At 34.1% G+C, this 25954-nt stretch overlaps 1 long non-coding RNA gene across 1 annotated transcript in view; it reads left to right on the top strand.

The window, feature by feature from the left end:
• The window catches only part of LOC105486207 (uncharacterized), a 112827-nt gene that overhangs the window by 66305 nt on the left and 20568 nt on the right, over positions 1 to 25954 (top strand). The window contains exon 2 of the long non-coding RNA XR_011620539.1: positions 25260 to 25495. This is a non-coding gene — a long non-coding RNA (uncharacterized lncRNA). The remainder of the gene's footprint in view (positions 1 to 25259; positions 25496 to 25954) is intronic.

The raw sequence follows: 25954 nt of genomic DNA, 5'->3' as shown, positions 1-25954 counted from the left end.
TCCTTACATAGTCTTCTCGAAGATACATGCAACAACCCTGAATCTGCTTCATTTTACTTGTTTAAACTATCTTTTTTTCAAAAAAGAGTCCTTCACTAACAAACCTACCTAATATAATATCCTCTTTCACTATCATTTTACCCTGCCTTTATTTATTTATAATATATATGTAGCTTTTTTTAATTATTGTCAGTATCCCTCATAAGAATTTAAGTACTGTGATGGTTAATTTTAGAAGTTAACTGTAAACGTTACCTAGATAATTGGTAAATCATTATTTCTAGTATGTCTGTGAGGGTGTTTAGGGAAGCGATTGGCATTTGAATCAGTAGAATGAGTAAAGATTTGCCCTCAGTATGGACAGGCATAATCCAGTAGGCTGAGAGCCTCAACAAAACAAAAGGCCAGAGAAAAGGCAAACTTACTCCCTCACTCTCAGAGGGAGTTGGCACACCCTCAGAGCTGGGACACCCTTCTTCTCTTGCCCTCGGACATCAGAATAGCAGGATCTCCAGGGTATCAGAATATCAGATTCTCTAGGCTTCAAACTCTGGGATTTGCGCTAGTGGACTTAGGACTTACTCCTGAGAACCCAGGGTTTGCAGATTTATGACCTCCAACTGAGAGCTGTATCATTGGCTTTACTGATTCTGAAGCTTTTGGTCTTAGACTGACTTGCTACAATCATTTCTGGGTCACCAGTTTGCAGATGGTCTCTCCCGAGGCTTCTCAGCCTCCATAACCACGTGAGTCAGTTTCCCTAATATGTTTTATATCTATCTATCTATCTATCTATCTATCTATCTATCTATCTATCTACCTATCTATCTATCTATCTATCATCTTTCAATCATTTATCTATCTATGTAATCAACATTTATATCCTATTGGTTCTGTCTTTTGGAGAATCCTAATACAAGCACTATGAGAACTGAGACAGTATGTTTTGTGTTCACCTTGCTGTTCTTAGTATCTACAAAAGTGACTGTTGGAGACTAGGCAATTAAATATTTGTTATATCAATGAAGGAATGTGCAAAACTTTATTTTTATGCCAAGGTCTATAGCAGGCACTTCACATTTTAAATCTTATTTAATCTTCACAGTTTTCCAATGAGGTCTTTTATTTCCTGTATTTCATAGCCAAGAAAACTGGGTTTCATAGAGATTAACTTATTTGAGACTACACAGTAGCAAAACTTGGATACAGACTCAGCTACGTCTGGCTTTATATTTCATATTGTTCCACATCAAAATCTGTATGTCCACAAGACTATGCTACCTTACGGAGATAAGTAATGCTAGTCCATGCCTTAAAAGCAACTGCCATCTTATTGTAATTGTAAGATATTTAATTTAAACGGTGTAAATTAGGGTACAGAAAAATTTAGGATATGGAAAATATAACACAGTACTTGCTACATAATTTACTCTCATAAAAACTTATTGAATATTTGTTGAAAATAAAGTTCTTTAAGATCAGACCAGTGAAAAAGTCACTGAAAGTTGCAGCCATCTGTGAAACCATCACAGAAGCAGTGAATTGGAGTAGCATGAGAACAAAAATTTCATAGATTTTGCCCTACTACTAATTTTAGAATTCTTTGATGATTTACTTGGCAGATGAAGTTGCCTATGTCAAATAGAACAGAGAAACCTTGGTTATGAAACAGTTAGGATATTTTATAGAACAGTAGTTCTCTACCCTGGTGTAACATTATAATCACCTGGGAATTCTTACAAATAACGTCCATGGGTAATTCCCCCAAAGATAGAGATTCAGTTGGTATCAGAATCTTTGAGAGTTTCCCAGGTGATTCTAATGTTCAATGTCTAGAACCACTACATTAGTATATGTGTTGGTGAGAATACTTAATGAAGGCCAGGGGCTGCATCAGGCATGTAAATACTTTGACTTATTAAATTAATGGTTACTTTAAACTGTGCTTTGGTAAAGAAAGCACATTTAAATAGAACCTTTGTACTGTCTTCAGTGTAATTTCTGTACGTAATAAACATATAAGTGATACATTTATTTATCCAATAATTCAGTTATGATAAACCTATACGTATCTTCTCATTAATAAATTAATATAGTTTATGTAGTCAAAATTATCTCTTTGTGCACTCAAAATGAGATATGACTTACTTCAAAAATCTCAGAAGTAATGATTTCTTTCCTTTTCTCTAGGTAGAAGGTTTTTCCATATGGTTCTCATAGAGCAGAAATTTCATTTAAAATCACAGATGGCATATCAATGTAGCAATCTGAACAACTAAGCACAAGCATTACCTAAAATGTCTTAGGTTATTCTGCTTGTATCACTTATTTTCTTTGAAAGAGACTGCTTCTTCTAAAATGTATGTATGTAAAGGCTTTAGGAGTAATGGGGAAACCACCGTCTATTGTGACACAGGTCTGGCCAAGGCTGACCAAGATAGAGGTGAAGTCCCTCTATGGAGCAGCTGCTTAACCTCAGCTTGGTGACAAACTGCTCGATTGTCATTGCTGCCAGAGTTGTTTGAAATATTCAGTAGAAAGTTACTCCTTGAAATTAGGACACCCCAACTCAGATGACCCTTAAATAGGAGAAGTCCTCTTTTGTGTGTGCAGTTGCTGTTGCTACAGAGGACCGAGGATAAAGAATTGTTTGACACATCTGGTCACTCTGCTTAGCTTGACAATCTGTAAGGCAAAAAAAAGCTCTTAAACTTTCACATTGTGGTTGTGTAATTGAAGCCATGCTTGTAATCTGACTCTCAAATAGGAGAACCCACCCTGAAGGAACCCAGTCAAGTAGATCACCTGCTTGGGATTTTCCCTTTGGGTCTCTCCTGGCTGCTGGGAGCCATAACTATGGTTATGTTAATAGAGAAACCACTGTTTCATATGAAACAGAAGAGTAAATGCAAGCTCCTTTCACCTTTCTATTTTTTTTTTTTAAACATAATTTCCCTCAAGCCAGATACACTGAATGACAGAATACAACCTAACTTTAACATGATTGTATCTTAATAATTGTAAATGCCAATGCAATTATTCTTCCTCCAGTCAAGAATAAACCTAAGAATCTAAGCAAAAGGAATAAAAATAAAATGACGGCTTTATAGAGCAGGTTAAAGGCTATATAATAAAAAGTTATCATAATCTCCTAATGGAATATCACTGAATATCTGAATCTGCAATTGAATATCTAAATCGGGTCAGCTATGCATATATCACATAAAATAGCAAATAGCACCAAATCAGTACAAATTTTTGTTCTCTGGTTAAATGTACAAGTAAAACACTCCTTAAATCTGTGATTTTCTTAAGAAATATTTTTGTCCTTTTAGAATTTTATACATTTGCTTTTTATATTGTATTGAAAATTTTCATGTGTATGTTCTTTCTATATTCCTCAGCTGAGTGATCTGCAGTGCGCAATGAATGGGTCTGTGTTCAGGCAGAATTACAATTGAATGCATAATCAAAAACCATGATGAAAAATTTCATTCAAAATGAAGAGCAAAGGGAGACAGGACTACAATATGATAAATTTCTCAGCTTTTATAATCATAGATTCTCCATGAACTTTTCAGTTTAGTTTTCTGTAAGTGACTTATTTTTAAGCAGCACACTTTTTACACATTACATCTTTACTGAAAAGGCAGTCATGAGAATACATCTGAAATTATCTGCTAAAGTTAAAATCAAATGACAATAGCCATGACTGAGAAGTGAGAAAAAGCAAGAGAAAAAAAAAAAAAAAAAAAAAAGGTAGAACTGTAGATTTGGGGATGTGACTAACCAGTTATCAAGATAGTAGAATAGTTTGTTGCTATAGCAAAGGGACAGCAAAATGGACATTTTGACATTAACTCAGCAGGTGCAGAAACCAGTCAATGCCTTCAAGCAGCTGCTCTGTACATGTTATTGAGAATTAATGTTGACTTCAAAAACACACCTTAGAGAGGGACTGAGCCAAGTGAATGAATATTCAGCCTCTTAGTTATTTAGTTGCTTGTTTTCTTCCTTTGCCTCTTTATGTATTAAGCCAACTACCTATGGCTGCATTTCAGGCTGCATTGTTAATTCTCTATTTTCAGCTGTGGCCTCACAAGGTACTTGACTTACTTTTGCAATGGCTGTGATATTATTATTAAAATATATAAAAAGGATTCTGACATTGTTTTCTTTTTTGGATTTTATTTTCCAACAATGAAAGTTAAATTATAGCTCATTACTAAGTTCCTTTATCTTAAGGATATCATAAAAACTTAATTTCATAGATTAATTAGAATTGAGATGGAGATGAAATCAGTATATTTTACTTGAAACTTTTATATTTTTTTCTTTTTCTCTTTTTTCCCTTTAATTCTACTACTAGTCTTCTTTTATCAGTTATCTCTTTCTTTATCAGTTCCTGTTTTCTCAAACATTCAGATATCTTGTTTTCCAGCAGTGTTGTGGCCGTAGGAAACATGACTGGGTCTTGGATGGGGCCAGGGGATGACCAGGGGAGTAAGGTGGTTAGCCATGGTTGCCGATGTCATCTTTGTGTATATCATTGTCTGCTAGAAACATTAGACATGTTGAAAGTACTGACTTGAATTTTTTAATGTTTTAAAAGGGAGTGTTATTGTTTAAAATGAGAAAGTTTTAATAGAATCAGAAAGATTAGAAAATAAAGGCATTATGATAATGAAAGTTTTTATTAATAAGTTCTACAAAAAACACAACATATCTAAATTAGCACAACTGTACCAAATATATGCGATTTAACTATATATCTTTGGCCTAGTTCACCAATTTTAGACATAAAAAAATAAGAAAATAAATACCATTATAGCAATTTATATAATTACACTCTATTTTAGACACACAAAAAAATCTTTCCATATTACTTTCTTGGCAACAACATAAACCCAGATACTAAAAGCTAAATATAACATTTCCTTGTAAGGGGTAGAAATGCAATTATTTTCCTAAAATTACTATTGATTACATAAAATCATTTTATAAAAGGTCATTTCAAATTGGTCATACTTATTATTCAAGGATCTATTATTCTGATTTGAATTGAAATGCACATTCCTTATTATCACATATATAGAACAATAAATTATGTATGATTAAAATCTCAACTTTTGCTTTCAATAAAAATTGCAAAAATTAGCATGAGTGAGTTGCAATAGAAAATGTAAAATATATTAATGAATTGGCATGTTACTTCTCAGAGTTTTTAGTTAAATTTTATTCATGGGCATTTGGAACTTTCTGTGGAAAATGTGCTAAAAATTGTTAATTATCTATTGAAAATTCAGTCTCTCTTTTTGTGTCAGTTTATGAGCAGACACAGGAATATATTCAGCTATTTACATTCGCTTCCTTTGGCAAATGTTAAGTGTTCAAACATATCTTACAAAGTCATTGGCTAGGTCTTTGATAAAGAATGTTTACTTAGCTGGAATATTCTTTCACTTTCCCCTTCTCTTCTTCCTAGGTATGCTTAGGAATTAGTGGTAGGCACTTTACCATTATGGTTGGTATCTCACCATTTATGATGTGCCAACACTTGTCTCTTATTCTTGCCCTTACCATATATGCCTTATGAGGGTTTCATGGGGTTGACATAAACAAAAAGATGTGACTGTTCCAGTCACAGGGAGTAAAAGCTTTGGGAGTTAAAGCCTTGATATTTACTGATTTGATTGTGAAATTAAAGTATGTATTAATGAGTAGAAAGTTTAACATGCAGGCATATAATCACATTAAGGCAAACACAATTTTTAAAGTTTTGAAAGACTATTTATTTAGATGTTTTCTCACTTTAAAAAATAAACATATTAGTACTCATTGTCTACTGTGAGTTTTTTTCTGTAAAATTTCAATATGCATTTCTCTATCATGTTAATTTCTTTTTTTAATTTTATTATACTTTATGTTCTGGGATACATGTGCAGAATGTGCAGGTTTGTTACATAGGTGTACATGAGCCACGGTGGTTTACTGCACCCATCAAACCATCATCTAGGTTTTAAGCCCAACATGCATTAGGTATTTGTCTTAATGCCCTAATGTTATCCCTCCCTTTGTCCCCCACCCCCTGACAGGCCTCCGTGCATAATGTTTCCCTCCCTGTGTCCGTGTGTTCTCATTGATCAACTCCCACTTATGAGTGAGAATATGCAATGTTTGTTTTTTCTGTTCCTGTGTTAGTTTGCTGAGAATGATGGTTTGCATCTTCATCCATGTCTGTGCAAAAGGCATGATTTTATTCATTTTTATGGCTGCATAGAATTCCATGGTGTATATGTGCCACATTTCCTTTATGCGGTCTACCATTAGGGCACTAGGTTGCTTCCAAGTCTTTGCTATCGTGAATAGTGCTGCAAAAATCATATGTGTGCATGTGTCTTTATAGTAGAATGATTTATAATCCTTGGGGTATATGCCAGGAATGAGATTGCCATGTCAAATGGTATTTTTGATTCTACATCCATCAGGAATCACCACATTGTCTTCCACAATGCTTGAACTAATTTACACTTCCACCAACAGTGTAAAAGCTTTTCTATTTCTCCATATCCTCTCATCATCAGTTGTTTCCTGGCTTCTTAATAATCATCATTCTAACTGGCATGAGATGGTATCTCATTGTGGTTTTGATTTGCATTTTTCTAATCGCCAGTGATGAGATGAGCTTTTTTTCATATGTTTGTTGGCCACATAAATGTCTTCTTTTGAGAATTGCCTGTTCACATCCTTTGCCCACTTTCTGATAGGCTAGAACGTCCAATACTATGTTGAATAGGACTGGTGGTAGATGGCATCCTTGTCTTGTACCAGTTTTCAAAGGGAATGCTTCCAGCTTTTGCCCATTCAGTATGATATTCGCTGTGGGTTTGTCATAAACAGCTCTTATTATTTTGAGATATGTTCCATCAATATGTAGTTTATTGAGAGTTTTTAGCATGAAGGGCTGTTGAATTTTGTCAAAGGGCTTTTCTGCATCTATTAAGGTAATCGTGATTTTTGTCATTGGTTCTGTTTATGTGATGGATTATGCTTATTCATTTGCGTATGTTGAACCAGCCTTGCATCCCAGGGATGAAGTTGACTTGATCGTGGTGGATAAGCTTTTTGATGTGCTGCTGGATTTGGTTTGCCAGTATTTTATTGAGGATTTTTGCATCAATGTTCATCAGGAATATTGGTCTGAACTTTTCTTTTTTTTTGTTGTGTCTCTTCCAGGTTTTGGTATCAGGATGACACTGGCCTCATAAAGTGAGTTAGGAAGGAGTCCCTCTTTTTCTATTGTTTGGAGTAGTTTCAGAAGAAATGGTACCAACTCCTCTTTGTACCCTCTGGTAGAATTCAGCTGTGAATCCACCTGGTCCTGGACTTTTTTTGGTTGGTAGGCTATTAATTACTACCTCTATTTCAGAACTTGTTACTGGTCTATTCAAGGATTCTACTTCTTCCTGGTTTAGTCTTGGAGGGGGAGTATGTGTCCAGGAATTTACCCATTTCTTCTCGATTTTCTCATTTATTTGAGTAGAGGTGTTTATATTATTCCCTGATGGTAGTTTGTATTTCTGTGGGATCAGTGGTGATATCTCCTTTATCATTTTAAATGTTTCTGTTTGATTCTCCTCTCTTTTCTTCTTTATTAGTCTGACTAGTGGTCTATCTATCTTGTTAATCTTTTCAACAAACCAGATCCTGGATTATTAATCTTTTGAAGGGTTTTTCATGTGTCTATCTCCTTCTGCTCTAACCTTAGTTATATTTTGTCTTCTGTCAGCATTTGAATTTGTTTGCTCTTGCTATCAATTCTTTTATGTGATGTTAGGGTGTGGATTTCAGATCTTTCCCACTTTCTGATGTGGGTTTTGAGTACTATAAATTTCCCTCTAAACACTGCTTTAGTTGTGTCCCGGAGATTGTCGTATGTTTCCTCTTTTTTCGCATTGAGTTCAAGCAATTTATTTGTTTCTGACTTAATTTCATTATTTTCCCGGTAGTCATTCAGGAGCAGATTGTTCTGTTTCCATGTAGTTGTGCAGTTTTGAGTGAGTTTCTTCATCCTGAGTTCTAATTTGATTACATTCTGGTTTTGGAGACTTGTTTGCTATGATTTACATTCTTTTGCATTTGTTGAGGAGTGTTTTATTTCCAATTATGTGGTTGATTTTAGAATAATTGCTGTGTCGTGCTGAGAAGAATGTATATTCTGTTGTTTTGGAGTGGAGACTTCCGTAGATGTCTATTACGTCTGCTTGGTCCAGAGCTCAGTTCAAGTCCTGAATATCCTTGTTAATTTTCTATCTCGTTGATCTGTCTAATATTGACAGTGGGATCTTAAAATCTACCACTATTATTGTGTGGGAGTCTAAGTCTCTTTGTAAGTCTTTAAGAACTTGTTTTATGAATCTGGGTGCTCCTGTATGGGTCATATATCTTTAGGATCACTCTTCTTGTTGCATTGATCCCTTTGCCATTATATAATGCCCGTCTTTGTCTTTTTTGATGTTTGTTGGTTTAAAGTCAGCTTTATCAGAGACTAAGATTGCAACTCCTGCATTTTTTCCTTTCCATTTGCTTGGCAAATGTTTCTCCATCCCTTTATTTTGAGCCTATGTGTGTCTTTGCATGTGAGATGGGTCTCCTGAATACAGCACACCGATGGTCTTGATTCTTTTTCCAATTTGTCAGTCTGTGTCTTTTAATTGGGGCATTTAGTCCATTTGCATTTAAGGTGAATACTGTTATGTGTGAATTTGATCCTGTCGTCATGATGCTACTTGATTATTTTGCACATTTAGTTGATGTAATTTCTTCATAGTGTTGTTAGTCTTTATATTTTGTTATGTTGATATTGACAAAATCCCTCAGAATTGGCTTTTCTGTACAGGATTTTATGTCTTCTTCACTTTTGAAGCTTAGTTTGGCTGTATGTGATATTCTGGGTTGAAAATTTTTGTCTTTAAGAATGTTGAGATCAGGCATGGTGGCTCACTCCTGTAATCCCAGCACTTTGGGAGGCCAAGGCGGGCAGATCACGAGGTCAGGAGATTGAGACCATCCTGGCTAACATGGTGAAACCCTGTCTCTACTAAAAAAATATGAAAAAATTTAGCTGGGTATGGTGGTGGGCACTTGCAGTCCCAGCTACTTGGGAGGCTGAGACAGGAGAATGGCATGAACCCAGGAGGCAGAGCTTGCTGTGAGCCAATATCACGCCACTGCACTCCAACCTGGGTGACAGAGCAAGACTCTGTCTCAAAAAAAAAAAAAAAAAAAAAAGGTTGAATATTGGTCCCCACTCTCTTCTGGCTTGTAGGGTTTCTGCAGAAAGATGTGCTGTTAGTCTGTTGGGCTTCCCTTTGTAGGTAACCTGACCTTTCTCTCTGGCTGCCCTTAATATTTTTTCCTTCGTTTCAACCTTGGGAGATTCTGGCGATTATGTGTCTTGGGGTTGGCCTTCTGAAGGAATATCTTAGTGGTGTTCTCTGTATTTCCTGAATTTGAATGTTGGCCTGTCTTGCTAGGTTGGAGAAGTTCTCCTGGATAATATCCTGAAGTGTGCTTTCCAACTTGGTTCCACTCTCCCCATCACTCTCAGGCACCAATCAATAGTAGATTTGGTCTTTTCACATAGTTCCATATTTCTTGGAGGCTTTGTTGGTTCCTTTTTTTTCTTTTTTCTCTAATCTTCATGCTTTATTTTCTTAAGTTGATCTTCAATCTCTGATATCCTTTCTTTGGCTTGATCGATTTAACTATTAATACTTGTGTATGCTTCACAAAGTTCTCATGCTGTGCTTTTCAGCTTCATCAGGTCATTTATGTTCTTCTCTAAACTGGTTATTCTAGTTAGCAGTTCCCGTAACATTTTATCAAGAATCTTAGCTTCCTTGCATTTGGTTAGAACTGATCCTTTAGCTCAGAGGAGTTTGTTATTACTCACCTTCTGAAGCCTGCTTCTCTTAATTTATCAAACTCATTCTCCATACAGTTTTGTGCCCTTGCTGGGGAGGAGCTGCAATCATTTGGAGAAGAGACCTTCTGGTTTTAGGAATTTTCAGCATTTTTGTGCTGGTTTTTCCTCATCTTTGTGAATTCATCTAACTTTGATCTTTGATGCTGATGACCTTTGGATGGGTTCTTTTGTGGCATCCTTTTTGTTGATGTTGATGTTATTGCTTTCTGTTTGTTAGTTTTCCTTCTAACAGTCAGGTCCATCTTCCGCAGGTCTGCTGGAGTTTGCTGGAGATCCACTGGAGGTCCAACTCTGTTTGCCGGGGTATCACCAGTGGAGGCTGCAGAACAGCAAAGATTGCTGCCTCCTCATTCCTCTGGAAGCTTCATGCCAAAAGGGCACCTACCTGATGCTAGCCAGAGCTCTCCTGTATGAGGTGTCTGTTGACCATTCCTGGGAGGTGTCTGCCAGTCAGGAGGCACGGGCGTCAGGGACCCGCTTGAGGAGGCAGTCTGTCCCTTAGCAAAGCTTGAGTGCTGTGCTGGAAGACCTGCTGGTCTCTTCAGAGCCAGCAGGCAGGAACATTTAAGTCTGCTGAAACTGGGTCCACAGCTGCCCCTTCCCTTAAATGCTCTATCCCAGGGAGATGGGAGTTTTATCTATAAGCTCCTGACTGGGGCTGCTGCCTTTCTTTCAGAGATGCCCTGCCCAGTGAGGAGGATTCTAGAGAGGCTGTCTGGCCACAGCAGCTTTGCCCTGCTGAGGTGAGTTTCACCCAGTTCAAACTTCCCGGCGGCTTCCTTAACACCGTCAGTAGAAGACTGCCTACTCAAGTCTCAGTAACGGTGGCTGGCCCTCCCGCTACGAAGTTTGATCATCCCAGGTCGACTAGACTGATGTGCTGGCAGCGAGAATTTCAAGTCAGTGGTGATTAGCTTGCTGGGCTCTGTGGGAGTGGAACCCACTGAATGAGACCACTTGGCTCCCTAGCTTCAACCCGTTTTCCAGGACAGTGAATGGTTCTGTCTCACTGGGGTGTCAGGCATCACTGGGGTGAGGAAAAAAAAAAAAAAAAAAAAAAAACAACAACAAAAACTCCAGCAGCTAGCTTGGTGTTTGTCCAAACGGACACCCAGTTTTGTGCTTGAAACCCAGGGCTCTGGTGATGTAGACACGCGAAGGAATCTCCTGCTCTGCGGGTTGCAAAAACCGTGAGAAAAGGGTAGTATCTGGGCCAGATAGCATAGTCCCTTGGGGCTTCCCTTGGCTTGGAGAGGAAGATTCCTGGCCTCTTACACTTCCCAGGTGAAGCAACCCCCCACCCTGTTTCTACTCGCTCTCTGTGGGCTGCACCTACTGTCTAACCCACAGAGATGAACAGGTGCTTAAGTTGGAAATGCAGAAGTCACCCACCTTCTGCACTGGTCTGACTGGGAGCTGCAGGCTCCAGCTATTCTTATTTGACCATCTTTCCAGATCCCCCTATTATGTTAATTTCTTGAGGAAAATATTATAGCTGTAGTCTGGCAATCGCAACTTACTCTTTGGTTTGAGGATACCTATTTATGGAACAAACACTGGTGTTTACATGCTGTACACACAGAAAAACAGAAATGAGTATTAAGTGAGAAACATGCATGCATCTGAGAACAGACTATTACTCTATGTTGAAATGTATCTGGGTTGGAAAATATGACCTGGTTCAATTCATTCTTATTCATAAATCCTATGGAAAACTTTCTAATTACATGATTGGCCAATCTTAGTTTATACACATTCAAGACAAAAAATCTGATTTATTCACAGGCACGAATAACTGATGAAAGTTACAGTAGGGTCATTGGTCTAGGTCCTAATGTGCTGTCTGGAGACAACAGAAGTACATACTTCTCCCTCCAACCAACATATTATCTGATATTTTATGAGTTAACATTTAAACATTTAAACTCCATGTCATTTCTCTTTAAGTTACTAGCATTGAAAGTATTTTCAAACATCATTTCTATCTATTACTGTTATTTGGTATTTATAATAATAAAAATGTTTGTAAAGAAATGCGCATACTTTAAATAAATGAATTTAGATATATAATAAACAAAATTATCTAATGAGTGATAACTCTCTTTCAAGTTCTTCACATAAATATTGAGGAATAAATAAAACAACAATGACAAAATCCTAATAATTGCTTAATCTGAGTGATGGCCTTATGATGTGTTATTGAACTGTTATATTTTTAATATGTTAGAAAAATATTTTCTATTTATTTAAAGACAGATCGCATTGGAAAGAATGATACATTCCAAATATTACCATGTCATTAAAGATAAATTTTCTAAAATTGGACAAATAAATATTATCAGAATATCATAATTTGGGTACTACAAAATTTTAACATTTTTCTTACTATAGGGCTCAGAAAATCATACAGAATATTTCAGATGTGTAAGTGATTTACGGGTGAGGCAGGTCATTTCTGTATTTCCAACTGAGGTACCCGATTCAACTCACTGGGACTGGTTAGACAATGGGTACAGCCAACAGAGAGTGAGCAGAAGCAGGGTGGGGCATCACCTCACCTGGGAAGTGTAAGGGGCCAGGGACCTCCCTCTCCTAGCCAAGAGAAGCCATGAGAGACTGTGCTGTCCCGCCCAGATACTATGCTTTTCCCATGGTTTGTCCAACCTTACCCGTCAAATGGGCCTGACTAGAGACATGTTACTATTAGTTCCCTGTTCTTTATCTGTATTCTTATTAAAACAATCTAAACCTATCAGCAGTTTTTGACACATTCTTCATGCTAGTAGTTCATGTTAAACACAGAACAATTATTTTATCTAAAATGACAGATAGATAAATAAATAGATAGATAGATAGATGGATAGATAGATAGATACCAATATACAGTCTGTTGGTAAACTCCTTAGTTTTCTTTTCCACAGAGAACATTTAATTAAATAATGATGCTTTCTTTGTGTAAGGTAGTTGTTTCTCTCTAAATCCCATATGTTTTCTTTTTGCTGCAGTCTACTTCTCCAGCCTATAAAGATCACTTTAGATATTAATGCTCTCATCAAAATAATTTATTGCTGTTCCTGGCTTGTTTTGATTTGAAAATCTGGTGTATATTACTTCTGTGGTTACGCAGAAGTTTTGTATATGGAAGTATAACGTTTGCTAAATTCTATTTAAATTTAATTCATTACTGTTACTGGTAGGCTTAATTTTTAAAAATAAAATAAAAATAATAAAATCACTGTAAACAAAGACCTAGTCAAGGCAAAAAATGTCGTCTAAATTGCAATGGCTTATTAAACATTATTCCTTCAAAATAGAGTGAACTATTTTTGACATAAGCAATTATAAATAACTACACATAAAGCACCCAGACTCTCACTACACGTGTGATATAATATAATGTTATTAACATATTGTAATTACATTCAAAACTTTTCTTTGTGTTTTCTATACTCTGCGCCACGTTTGGTTCCTATAATTTTCTTGAATTTATTTGTAGTTTTACTACCCATTAGTGTGTACATATGTTTATATACACATATATATAACACATATGTGTATGTATATGAGTACCTTTTCATGTTTTAGTGTTCATGCTTATTTATAATGTGTATGTTCTCCTCCAGCCTGTTTTTTTGAAAATATTATTATTCAAGTATTTCCTATGGATATTATTAAATATAATGACAATGGCCCCCTCTTGCCAAGAAGATTGACTACTATTCTTACTGAGCCTCTGTTCTATAGGCAAAAAAAACAATGTCCCACCATGTTTCTTTAAGAAGATCAAGCAATGGCTTAGTAGAAAGTTGATAATTGTATCTTTTCCACCCTGGAAATAACATTTCATCCTAATTGTATTTAGCATGTGTTCCAGTTATAAATTAGACATTACTGCTCACAGTGTTTCACCCAGCATCACTATCAGAGGCTTTCAGAAATCTCATTTACAGAGGTGAACTCCTGATAATATGCTTAAGTTGTAATGATCTACTTTATGGCAAATGTAATGTTGCAGTGGGTACTCTATCATGGGTTGAGCTGGTTCAAGTACATACTGTAGCATTTGGTAGTTTGTTTCCTGAAAGAACATTGGGATAGCCTCTTGAAAAATGAAGCAGAAGCACAAGTTTAGAGACTGTATTCAGTGAGACTGGAGCACTCTCCTTCATGACCTAGTATATCCTTTAAATGAATGGACATAGTATAATTCTGTGATCCCAAACAGATAGAGTAGATGGGCCTGGGAATAAGAGATTGAAGTAAGAGCGACTCTGATTACAGAAAGTGAATCAATCCAAGCGACCTACTTGAAAAATTAGTTTCCACAATCTTAGTTCTTGTGAATGTAAAATTCCTGCTTGTCAGAGGTTGGAGTGTTAGAAGAAGAACTGGAAGAAAGACCAGAAAGAAAAGGCCTATTCCAATCAGAGAGAATAGCAAGTGTAAAGTTGTGATGTGTCCAGAGCAGTGTAAGCAGGACAGAGAATATCAATAGTTCATTGCACTATTCTCACAGGTGCAAACACACAATGCAAAAGACAAAATTTTTATTTTCTTCCTGACTGCTATAAAAGTAATCATTTTTTTTCTTGTTTTCTTCTAAACCCCTGTGATTATGTTCTCCAAATCCACTCTTCATCTTTATAGTTTTTACCAATAAGGTTTCTAAGACTCACTGTAGTCATATTATTTGCAATAAAACCAGTGACTGTATGCCATGTCTAAACTATTTGAATTACACAGAGTTATATACTGTGAATCATCCACTCCTTGAAATTCTTCTTTAGTTTCAATGATAGAATGATTTAATTATTCTCCTTCTACACAATGAAAGGAGCAATGTGGTTAGGAAGAAATAGCACTGGGCAGATTTATCACTGTACAACTGACCAGTCTCATTGCTGTGAGTTTTGGTTCTATCATGCATATTAACCATTCACTGAATGGTTTGTCTTAACCACATGCTGATCTAAGTTTGCACATAATCTTGTCTAATGTGACCTTTAACTTTCCTCCTAAAAGTAACTATCTTTCACCAATTAAACATTTCTCCTCTTGTAATAGGTTTTTCAGTATTTTTGAGTGAATTCATCATTATTAGCTATAGTATTCCCTGCTATCATTTCAGCCTGAAGTCTACAGACTTAAATAACTTTTATAAATCATTGATTTCTTCTGATTTTTCTCTTATGTATAAAATTTTACCCTATTATTTAATTTGTTAAAGCCAGTCATCGCTTCTGGCCTTCATAATCTAGTATAGTATGATTTTACTATATTTCAGCAATGCTATTTTCCAGTATTCCTCAGGCACCTAAAAAAGCTTCAGTTAGATTCATTTTCACCAAGAGTAATCCCAAGATTGTATTCATTCTTTTCAGAGTTTCTGTTTTTGATTGACAGCCAATGTTTTTCTATTCCAAAAGCCTTTTTCACTTAGTAAAAGTCATTCATTTTTCTCCTCTGAAGTATGTCATATTTAAAAATCATGTTATTTTATTTTTATAGGACTTATTATTTTCTTGCCATCTAATCGCTAAGTCAATATTCATATGTATACATGTGTTTCTGCATGTATGTCTGTACGTATATACATGTGTGTCTGCATGGGTGTGTTTTCTTCTTTTGCGTCTGTCACAAACCTTAGAAATGCTGAGTGCACAATACATACTTAGACAAAGAAAATGTTTTTGATTAATTGTTTTTTCACTCTAGACCTCCCTTAGTTGAAAGGGATAGAAATAATTGGTTTTATGTATTCATTCTTCAGGCTCACATTAGAAAATATTTATTGCGGGAGTATTTGTACTAATGATCACATGCTCTGGCATCACAAAGCCTAGTTTGGAAACTTTGTGGCTTATTAACTGGGTGACCTTAAACAAGTTACCTTTTCTGAGTCTTCATTATCTTGTCCTTATTACACAACTCATAGACCTTAGAGGGGAATAATAATGATGATGATCATCATCATTACCATCATCAATACTAGAAATAGTGATTGCACTAACTGTGTGCCAGAAACAGTACTAAGAATGTTCCAAGATAAGGAACATATACATGAATTTTAATAAACTCAATAATCTATAGAAGCCTAAAATTTGGAATAACATAATAAGAAATTTATAAAACTATGCTTTTAGCTCACAATTGGTATTCCATCAGAATTCTTAGAAATTAGTAGATCAAAAAATACTTATAGTATGCAGAATCCGGCCGGGCTTGCAATCCCAGCACTTTGGGAAGCCAAGGCGGGCAGGTCATGAGGTCAGGAGACTGAGATCATCCTGGCTAACACGGTGAAACCCCGTCTCTACTAAAACTACAAAAAATTAGCCAGGTGTGGTGGCGGGTGCCTGTAGTACCAGCTACTCCGGAGGCTGAGGCAGGAGAATGGTATGAACCAGGTAGGCGGAGCTTGCAGTGAGCCAAGATTAGGCCACTGCACTCCAGTCTGGGAAAAAGAGCGAGACTCCGTCTCAAAAAAAAAAAAAAAAAAAAAAATGCAGAATCCATTCCTTATTAAGAACTATAGAAGTGGATCAGAGATAATACATTGGACAGTGAAACTGGGTACTCATAATGCATAATTCTAATAATCTAATAAAGGATATTATAGAACAATATAACAAAGATCTTATTATATGTAGAAAACTAGATAGAGGATTTTTTTCAGTAAGAATTTATAAAGTACATTTATTTCCCAGGCTTCGAAATAATTCCTGAAAAAGAATGTGCAAATTTATTTGAAGATATTATGTTTATAAAAAGTTGACTATAGGACTTTAATAACAAAGTAAGCCAATAAGAAAGCATAAAACAGTGTGCTCACAATTAATGGTTAAATACAGAATATGCAGTAGCAGTTCACTCTGAATCACTATTCAGATGCTGAATATCTTCTTAAACTGGATGTGCCTTTGGTACCCCACTTAGAGTATATTCATTGCTTCATCACTTTTCATCCCTCAGGATGACATGGAACATGAGGAAAAAAGAAAAAAACAAAATAATCTAGTGATACCTAAAGGTTTTTGATGGAAAAACATTTGAAAAATAATTTTACAGTAAGCAACAAGTTACTATAAATTTGTATGTCACAGATAATTTTGAAAATTTATAAATATTGAGAAAGTCTGGCCTTCTTGATATTTTAGGAGGAGTATATTGGCCAGACCTTCTTATTAAGTACATTGGTCAGAAATTCTAGATTTGCAATATTTAAAATTGCCAGCAACAATGTACAAATTCATGGCAACTCCAAGAATAAAAATAAAGCGATCTAATTAAGAATTTACCTACTGTGTTTTATATAGTCTCAAAAATATATATTGAAGTCCTTTACAGAGAAAACTACAAACTGCTATTGAAGAAAAGCTATATGGTGAAGTATATACATATTGCAATGATGCCAATAATCTTCAAACTGTTTATTGATTCAATTAAATTCAGGTCAAAATCTCAGCATACTTTTGACAAATTGAAGTGATTATATTATGGAAAGGTGAAGAGTCAAGGTTAATCAATAAAAAGAAGAAAATGAATGTGAAGTTCTCAAATTATTATTTATTTGATGTAATTATAAAACTACAGTAACTTGGTCAATGTCACATCAGCCATAACATTGAAAGCCTAAAAATAAACCCCTCACCATTTTATGTAAGATCCAAAGGTACAGACATATATCGTTCATTATTTGTAACTATCTAAGTAGATAAACATCAGTATCAATATAATTTTAGGTATGTTAAAGAAGGTATAAAATGTCAAAGAAAAGAACAGTGAATCAGAATTAAAATGTTGAACAGTGAAACTAAATACTCTTGTTGTATGCGTCCAGTAGTCTAGCATTGGTCTTTACAGAATGTTAAAAAAAAAAAAAAAAAAAATCTTATTGTTCAAACAAACTTGCACCTCAATATTTTTAATGGTACTGTTTAGAATATCCCAAACGTCCATCAACAGATAAGCAAATAAAGAAAATATGGTATAGATACATATTTATTTATTTGAACAGTAAACTATTATTAAGCAATAAAAAATAAAATACGGATACATGATACAACATGAATGAGTTTTGAAAACATGTTAAAGTGAAAGAAGTATCACAAAAGACTATATACCATATGATTCCTTTCATATTAAAGATCAGACTAGGGCAATTCACAGAGACAGACAATAAATTAGTGGTTGATTGTGACTGGTAGTGAATGAGGGTGAAATATCGGATTGATAAGTAAAGAATACTTGGTAGTTTAAGTAATTTAACTGCTTAAACTGACAAGACAGTCGTGTGCAAATATGCTAAAAACTAATGAATTGTAGAATTTAAATAAATGAATTTTATGGTATTTGAAATATATTTCAATAAAGCTGCTTTAAATTGGCAGACGTTATTCACATAGAAAAGCTGCATACATATTGTTACTAAAAATAGAATATTCATGCCATATATGCATATTTAATAAAAGTATATCAAATTTATGTTATTCTCCAAAATATAAAATTTCAGAATAAAAGACATTAGAATTCATAATAGAACAAAGAATTACTTCCATTGTTGCCTTGATTAATTGGTAGATTTTAACAAGTAGTTTTTGACATAGTACATTTTTCTTTTATTCATTCTACAATGGTAAAATGAAAGGTAGAGATTATTTCTATCTTGGGAAAAGATTAATAAGTAGTCAATTACAATCAAAGCATTGTAATTGCTTTGATTACAATGCAAAAGTGAGTAATAAAAGGAAAGTAATAAAATGAAAGACATTAACATTACAACATCAAATCTTGAACATAAGATTTGGTATTTTATAATCGAAATTTCAGGCAATTACAAATTCTGATTTTTTTGTGTGTGAAAATTAACAACAAATACTCTTAGTTCAGGACGTTATTAAAGTTCCACCTAAGTAACACATGTTTCTTTTCTGCATTAAAGTTTGTAATCATGATAACAATCACAATAACAATAATAATTTAAATATTGATATTTTACCAGTGAAAAATAAATTTACTATTTTCTTGGGATATACTAGTTAGCAGATCAGTATTTTGCATTAGATTTTTTTTATTTTTTATTTTTTGAGACAAAGTTCCACTTTTTTTGCCCAAGTTGGAATGCAATGGTGCAATCTCCACTCACTGCAACCTACACCTCCCGTGTTCAAGCGATTCTCCTGCCTCAGCCTCCTGAGTAGCTGGGATTACAAGTGCATGCCACCACGTATGACTAGTTTTTGGTTTTTAGTAGAGACAGGGTTTCACCATGTTGGCCAGTCTGGTCTCGAACTCCTGACCTCAGATGATCCACCCACCTCGGCCTCCCAAAGTGCTGGGATTACAGGCGTGAACCACACCACACCTGACCAGCTTTAGAATTTAGAATTTGGTTCAATCCAGTTGAATTATGTGTCTCTGCTCATAAGGAAGGTAGGAGCTATATATGCAGATGTGATGATTAAAACCTTGAATTAACTAAAATACCTAAACATTTCCTGGAAAATAATGAAAAGAAATAAGAAAAGATCAGCACTTTGTCTATTTCTTAGACTTGTTGAGCAGAAGAGTCTGTATAGGTGACAGAAAGAGGACTTTAAAAAAATGTATAAAATGAACTTGAAGAGTGTGATAATATGCAATGAAACTTATAATAAAGGGACATAAAAATAAAAAGTAGTCAAAAATTGAGAAGATATTTTAGCCTTGATGTCCTTACCCTTAGAATAAGATATCTTTCATTATACCTATCTAATCTATTTACTGGCTTATCTATTTACCTATGTATATATACACATTCATAAACTTTTTCAGTTGTATCATGTAAGTTCATATGGTCTTTCTGAAATAAAAAGGCAAAACCAACAGTAGAACATAATAAATGACTTTATGCTGTTTTTCTCTGAATGATGATATACGTACATGACAAAATGTTGACTTATTTGTGCCACAAAATATGAGCAGAAATGTAACAAATAATTCACATGTTAAACAATAAAGAGAAAAACTAATGGAATATACCTAATTATTTACAAATTTTAAAATAGCTAAAGTGTTTCATTTGTTTCACAACATTATTATAGTCCTTTTTAATTTTCACAATTATAGTGTGTGTTGTATTTTATTTTTAATTTGCATTTTTCTGATGATTAATAATAGTAATTATATTTGCATGTGCTTTTTGGCCATTTAGATGTATGTGAAGTATATGTGTGAAGTGTGTAAATATTCTATGTATATGAGAACTGTGCAAATATTTCATTACTATTTAAGATCCTGTGGCTTTTCTTATGATTGACATGCGATAGTATAGGAAGGATAGCTAGCAGAAGGAAGTGAGGAAGCTTTTAAGAAGATAGAAACGTTGTGTAATTTCAATTGAATCCTTTATAAACAGTTTATCCTTTATTGATTACATACTAACAAATTTGGGAAAATACAAAAATTAGGTAAAGCTTTAAACATTAAAATTGCAGTATTTAGGGCAGTTGATACAGAAATAACATATCTTTATAATAGTAATTAACATCTCATTTTAACCTGAGCAGTACAATTATTTTAATATATACTGAATGGAAAAAGAAAATAAAGCATCTATATTGTTAAGCAACTTTTTGAGTCTGACTTACAATCAATGCAATTGGTTATTATATCTGATTATTCAACTAAATAACTTAATGCACTTTTGTTTTTGTTCCTCCCTTTAATTTTGTCCATGGCATGTATACGCAGTATCTTTAACTGTTTGAACCCCCTTATTAAATGTAGAAGAGTATCGAGAACTGGTATTCTAATATTTCTTTCATGAATCAGACTTATAAACAGGAATTTATATTTGAAAAGAGAGTAAAGCAATATCTAACAGATCAAGATATTTTAGTAGTGTGATTTATGAATATATGCTTTGATATCAGATGGTTCCACTCATAAATTCTTTGTCTACTTCTTATTATCATCTTTATGACTTTAGATTGTTTACATTCTCTCAATTTCAGGTGTTTTTATCTGATAAATGGGATCAAACATTTATATTAATATAACAGTTATGAAGGTTGACATAAATTCAGTGCTTTAAAATTTATTACATGTCTCTGTATCTAGGAAATACTCCATAAACTGGAATTTTTAACGTAATATATTAACATTTCGTTTGCATCAAATTCAGAACAAAACAAAAATATAGCAAATATCCAACTAACACCCAGGAATCTACCACCAACAACAAACATTGCAAGTTTACCAGAAAAGTAAGGTGAATTTTGCTTTGAAGAGAAGTTTACCTTTCAACGAAAATCTTCAAAGCCTTTTTCAGCTTTCTTAAAACTGAGGTACATCCATGACCAACTGAAATGTAGATGTTAAGAAATAAGCTTGAAAATTTTTACTTTGTAGTCAAAAGGTAATGTTAAAGGACAGAGGTTAGTAAGATTTTTATAAAACTATAAAGGATATTAAAATATTTGTGAGGCCTATATGAAAGTGTGTTCTAAACATTTACATGCGCACATGTGCAAACCTCCAGTAATTTATAACGTGGAAGAATAATGTGACTGTTTCAAGAAGCTTCCAAAACCAATTTAAATATTTATCTGAAATGAATCTAAATACCTCTTGAGATTAGCCTAATTCAGATTCTATTGTCTTATGGATAAAAATGAAGACACTATAAACTTGGTTTATAAGTAATATAATAATCAACTATAACCTTTGGTTTTCTATGTTATAGTAATAAAGATGTGAAGAATTTAGAATTTTCTAGAACAGAGAGAAAGATTGAGGAGGTGATAGTTTCCTTCGGTTAGAAATCATTGTATTTTTGCTGTAGAAATCATTCTTAAGTTCTTTGTAGTTAAAATGTATGTAGTTCCTGTCATTTATCTACTCCTTTATTATTAGCATCCATTTTTATTGAGGCAAAATAAAATAATTCTTTCTGAGATAAACCAATTAGAAAATTAGATTCTTTTCATTTTGGTTACTTCTGTAGGCCTTTGTTTTGCAAACAGTGACTAAGTAACTAATAGGGCACACATTATTTTCATTGCTTAGAATAGCTGTAGATTTTGTATCTTATTATAGCATATTCACCCGGTTTTTCGGTTTCAATTTTTTGTATTTGTGCCCCAAAGATAAATGTGCTATGGTTTTATAGCAGACACATATCAGTTACTACCCCAAAATATAAATATATATGTCATATATATGTGTGTGGATAAAATTTAGTAACAACATTACTCATGTTGCATGTTAACTCATTATTAAGTGTGACTTCTTTTACTAAATTTACTCTTTTTTGCCTGATTTAGCAGAATAGTTTCGTTTTTTAAATTTCATATACACTTTCATTGCTTAAATTGTATTTATTCAATATATATTTTCTCCTTTTCTGTTTTATAAAGAATTGCTCAGATATAAATATTTTCAAAAAATTCTTCGTACCAACAGGTTAAAATATTTACAACTTGATATTTCTGGCAGTTTTATAAAATGTTAAAAATTGATATTTTTTTGTACTGAATAATTCATCAGATAAATGTGTCCTTTTATGATTCCCAACTAAATCAAACTCCAAGGAGTTTTATTATTTGGAAATTTAAGATGAAAGGATCTTTAGAGGTAATTATCAAAAGAGAAAACTTTTTAAAAAATAATATTATTAACGGAAAATATATTTGAAAGTTTACTAACTGCCAGGAACTGTTTAAGCACTTTATGTGTATATCGTATTTAAATTCTAATGCAACTTACAACCCTATGACGAAGTAAGTTTAACAAATTACATTTAAACAGAGAAAGAGAGACAGAGAGTAAGAGGTGGCAAGAGATTTATTTAAATTGCCCAATGCTACACAGCTACTAAGATGGCAGAACAAGAACTCAAAATCATGCGTTTTGATACCAGAGCTTGAGCTCACATTACTGAATTTACCTACTGCTCAAGACAAAAACAAATGAAAAGGAATTATATATTATCGACAATACTAATGGAACTTGGCAATTTTTTGCCCTTAATTAGACATTGGATCTTTTTTTTTTTTTTTTTTTTTTTTGAGACAGTCTTGCTCTGTCGCCCAGGCTGGAGTGCAGCAGCGGGATCTCGGCTCACTGCAAGCTCCGCCTCCCGGGTTCACGCCATTCTCCTGCCTCAGCCTCCCGAGTAGCTGGAACTACCTTGCCTGGCTAGTTTTTTGTATTTTTTTAGTAGAGACGGGGTTTCACCGTGTTAGCCAGGATGGTCTCCATCTCCTGACCTCATGACCCGCCCGTCTCGGCCTCCCAAAGTGCTGGGATTACAGGGGTGAGCCACTGCGCCCGGCTAGATCTATCTTTAAAGTTACAAAACTAACTAAAATGGCCTAAGTTTCACAATGGAAATTTAAACCACATATCAGAAACATACTTTACTGGGAGAGAGTATATGCTATTTTCTCTTGTTATGTGAAACATCCACTTGATAATCTGTAAGCAACCATTTTTAAGATGCTCAGAAATGCATGTAAATTTGTAAAATGAGCATAAACTATTAGAATTATTACTGCTGTGTTATATCTGAAGTCAAAAGTAAGTATTCCTGGTCAGTGCCCCATAGAACCTCAAAATGTACGTATTGTCTTTATCATTTTAATCAATACTTGCAATGATATTTTTCTGCCTTTAGAAATAGAATAATTGTATGCACTTATTAATAAAGGGATTTTAAAGTTGAGTCTTTTGGTGCCACCTTCTGGCATAAATTATTGCATAAAGTATTTTAAATTATAAAAAAGGACTAATGGTTAAATAAGTTAAATTAGATGGTTTTATGCCTAAGAAAAGAAATTTCTACTTTGGGGTAATTTACTTGCACTGAAGTCAGTATAGAGAAGGAAGATTTGAAACTGACTTCAACCATGGAAAGACAATATTCAAAAACCAGTATAATTTTTAGCATGTAATAACTGTAAATAGAAAAAAGAAAAAAAAGAAGAAGAAACAAATAGGAAACGGTAGTGACGTTAAACAAACTTTATTAATCTATTAATTTTATTAACTGGATATTGGCAGGAAAGTTAACTGGTTTTTTTGGTTTTGGTTTTGTTTTTTTTCCTGAGCAACTAAATATGGAACTCAACACCTTTAATTGTTATTTGAACTAATTGCATTTGATTCACAACTTTAGTTTTTACAAACTATTTCATACTCAGGTTATTTTGATTCATTAGTATTTTATTTATTGCAAAGTTTAATACTGTGCTATTGTATTTACCACACATTGAACTGATAAAAATAGAAAAACAATTTCTAGAAGTAAAAGTGGGGTAAGAAAATTCTATATAATCATGACCTATTTTTTCAGTAATCCACTAAATATTGAAATATTTATTAACCTGTCAATCAAACTCTGTCTAATTTCACTGAGATTATATTTCAAAATTATTTAAAGTCTCCCTTCCTTCAGAAGAAACAAAGTGTGTAAAAACATACACACACGTATATGTGTAAAAACTCTCAATTATCTACATATATATGTTCCTTACCTAATAAACCATGTTTTGCCAGAGTTGCCAGGGGTGATATGAAAGTTGCTGAAATGTTAATTTGGTTGATACCAATTGAACAGAACTTAAATGTAGACCATGTTCTATTCCACTTTAAAGCAAGTAAAACAAACAAAGCAAGAGAGAATACAAAATTTTGTAAATTACTTTGAAATTATTTTCCATGAACTCAACATATCCTGAAAATGAACTTTGACATACCACCTGAAAATGAATTTTGACATACCACAATCACACAGTTTTTTCAATAACAAGCTATTTAAATAAGGAAACACCTTATTATTAGACTTTACCCTGACTTAATTTCTCTTAATTACTTAATTATATGAAATATATCCAGCTGTTTTGAACAGTTTATGTAATAATATGCTACAAACATAAGTGACTGGATATTTTTTTAAAAAGCATTTCACCAAGAGATTTCTGGAATTAACTTATTGTGTGACCTTCAGAAGTCCTTTAACTATTTTGAGGCTTTGTTTCTTCATCTATGAAATAAGGGGATTGGAGTCAATAACGCTTTACAGTCTTATCAGCTCTTGATATTCTCTGAGCATATGCTTCTGCTAGCTAGGAGAATATCAACGTAATGGGACACTGTAATGTATTAATTTCTTTGCTCTGGTGGCTGAAGGAGAATCTCAGGAAAAACAAATAAGTAGAATGGACAAACTTGTTTTGTGTTGTTCGGGCCTCATTTGTCTTAAGGTATACTAATGGATTTTATGTTTCAGAGTATCAAAGAAGTTAACAGCACCCCTGAAGATTATCCTCAACCAAGCTTATATATAGTAAAAGCCATTGGCTCATTGACAATAATTCATCAAAGTATAGAAGAGGAAAAGATGTATTGAGAAGTATTGATGCTTTGAGTTTAATGAAGAAGTTCCCCAAGATGAAGAGAGATGAAATTTGAGAGTGGGGATGGATTTCCTGATTGACAGGGACCTGTTCAGTTGCAGTACCTATGGTAGGTTAGTAAAATGTGTGTGTGTGTGTGCGCGCGCGCGCGTGCACGCGCGTGCACAGGCGCACTTGAAGACAGGTGTGCTTGCATGTTGGAAGAGGAGGAAGAGATTGAAATGCTCACTAATGAGAATCTAGAGAAAATAAAAATACTCCTGCTGAATGCTGATACAGAAGAGTAGAGCTGTTCATCTTTCAGTGCTTTCTCAGACCGTGGTCAGTTGGGAGTACCAAAAGTAGCCATCATAATAGTTAGCTATAGAAAAAAACAGAAGCCATATCTTTGTTGTTAGCCTTCTACCTAAAGGGAAGATGTTTTAATAAAGGCTTATTTTTTCAATTCCTTTACTCTAGTTATTGGGGGCTCATAATCAGTTTTAAATTTAAGAAATCCCACACTTGTCTGTGGAATGTTTAGGTAAACGGGGCTTTGGACAGTGCTTCACATTCAACAGTGTTCTGT

Source organism: Macaca nemestrina, chromosome 3 (genome assembly GCF_043159975.1).
Source record: "Macaca nemestrina isolate mMacNem1 chromosome 3, mMacNem.hap1, whole genome shotgun sequence".
Classification (NCBI taxonomy): Eukaryota; Metazoa; Chordata; class Mammalia; order Primates; family Cercopithecidae; genus Macaca; species Macaca nemestrina.
Note: the sequence above shows the minus strand (reverse complement) of the source record. Positions and strands in the feature narration are given on the sequence as shown.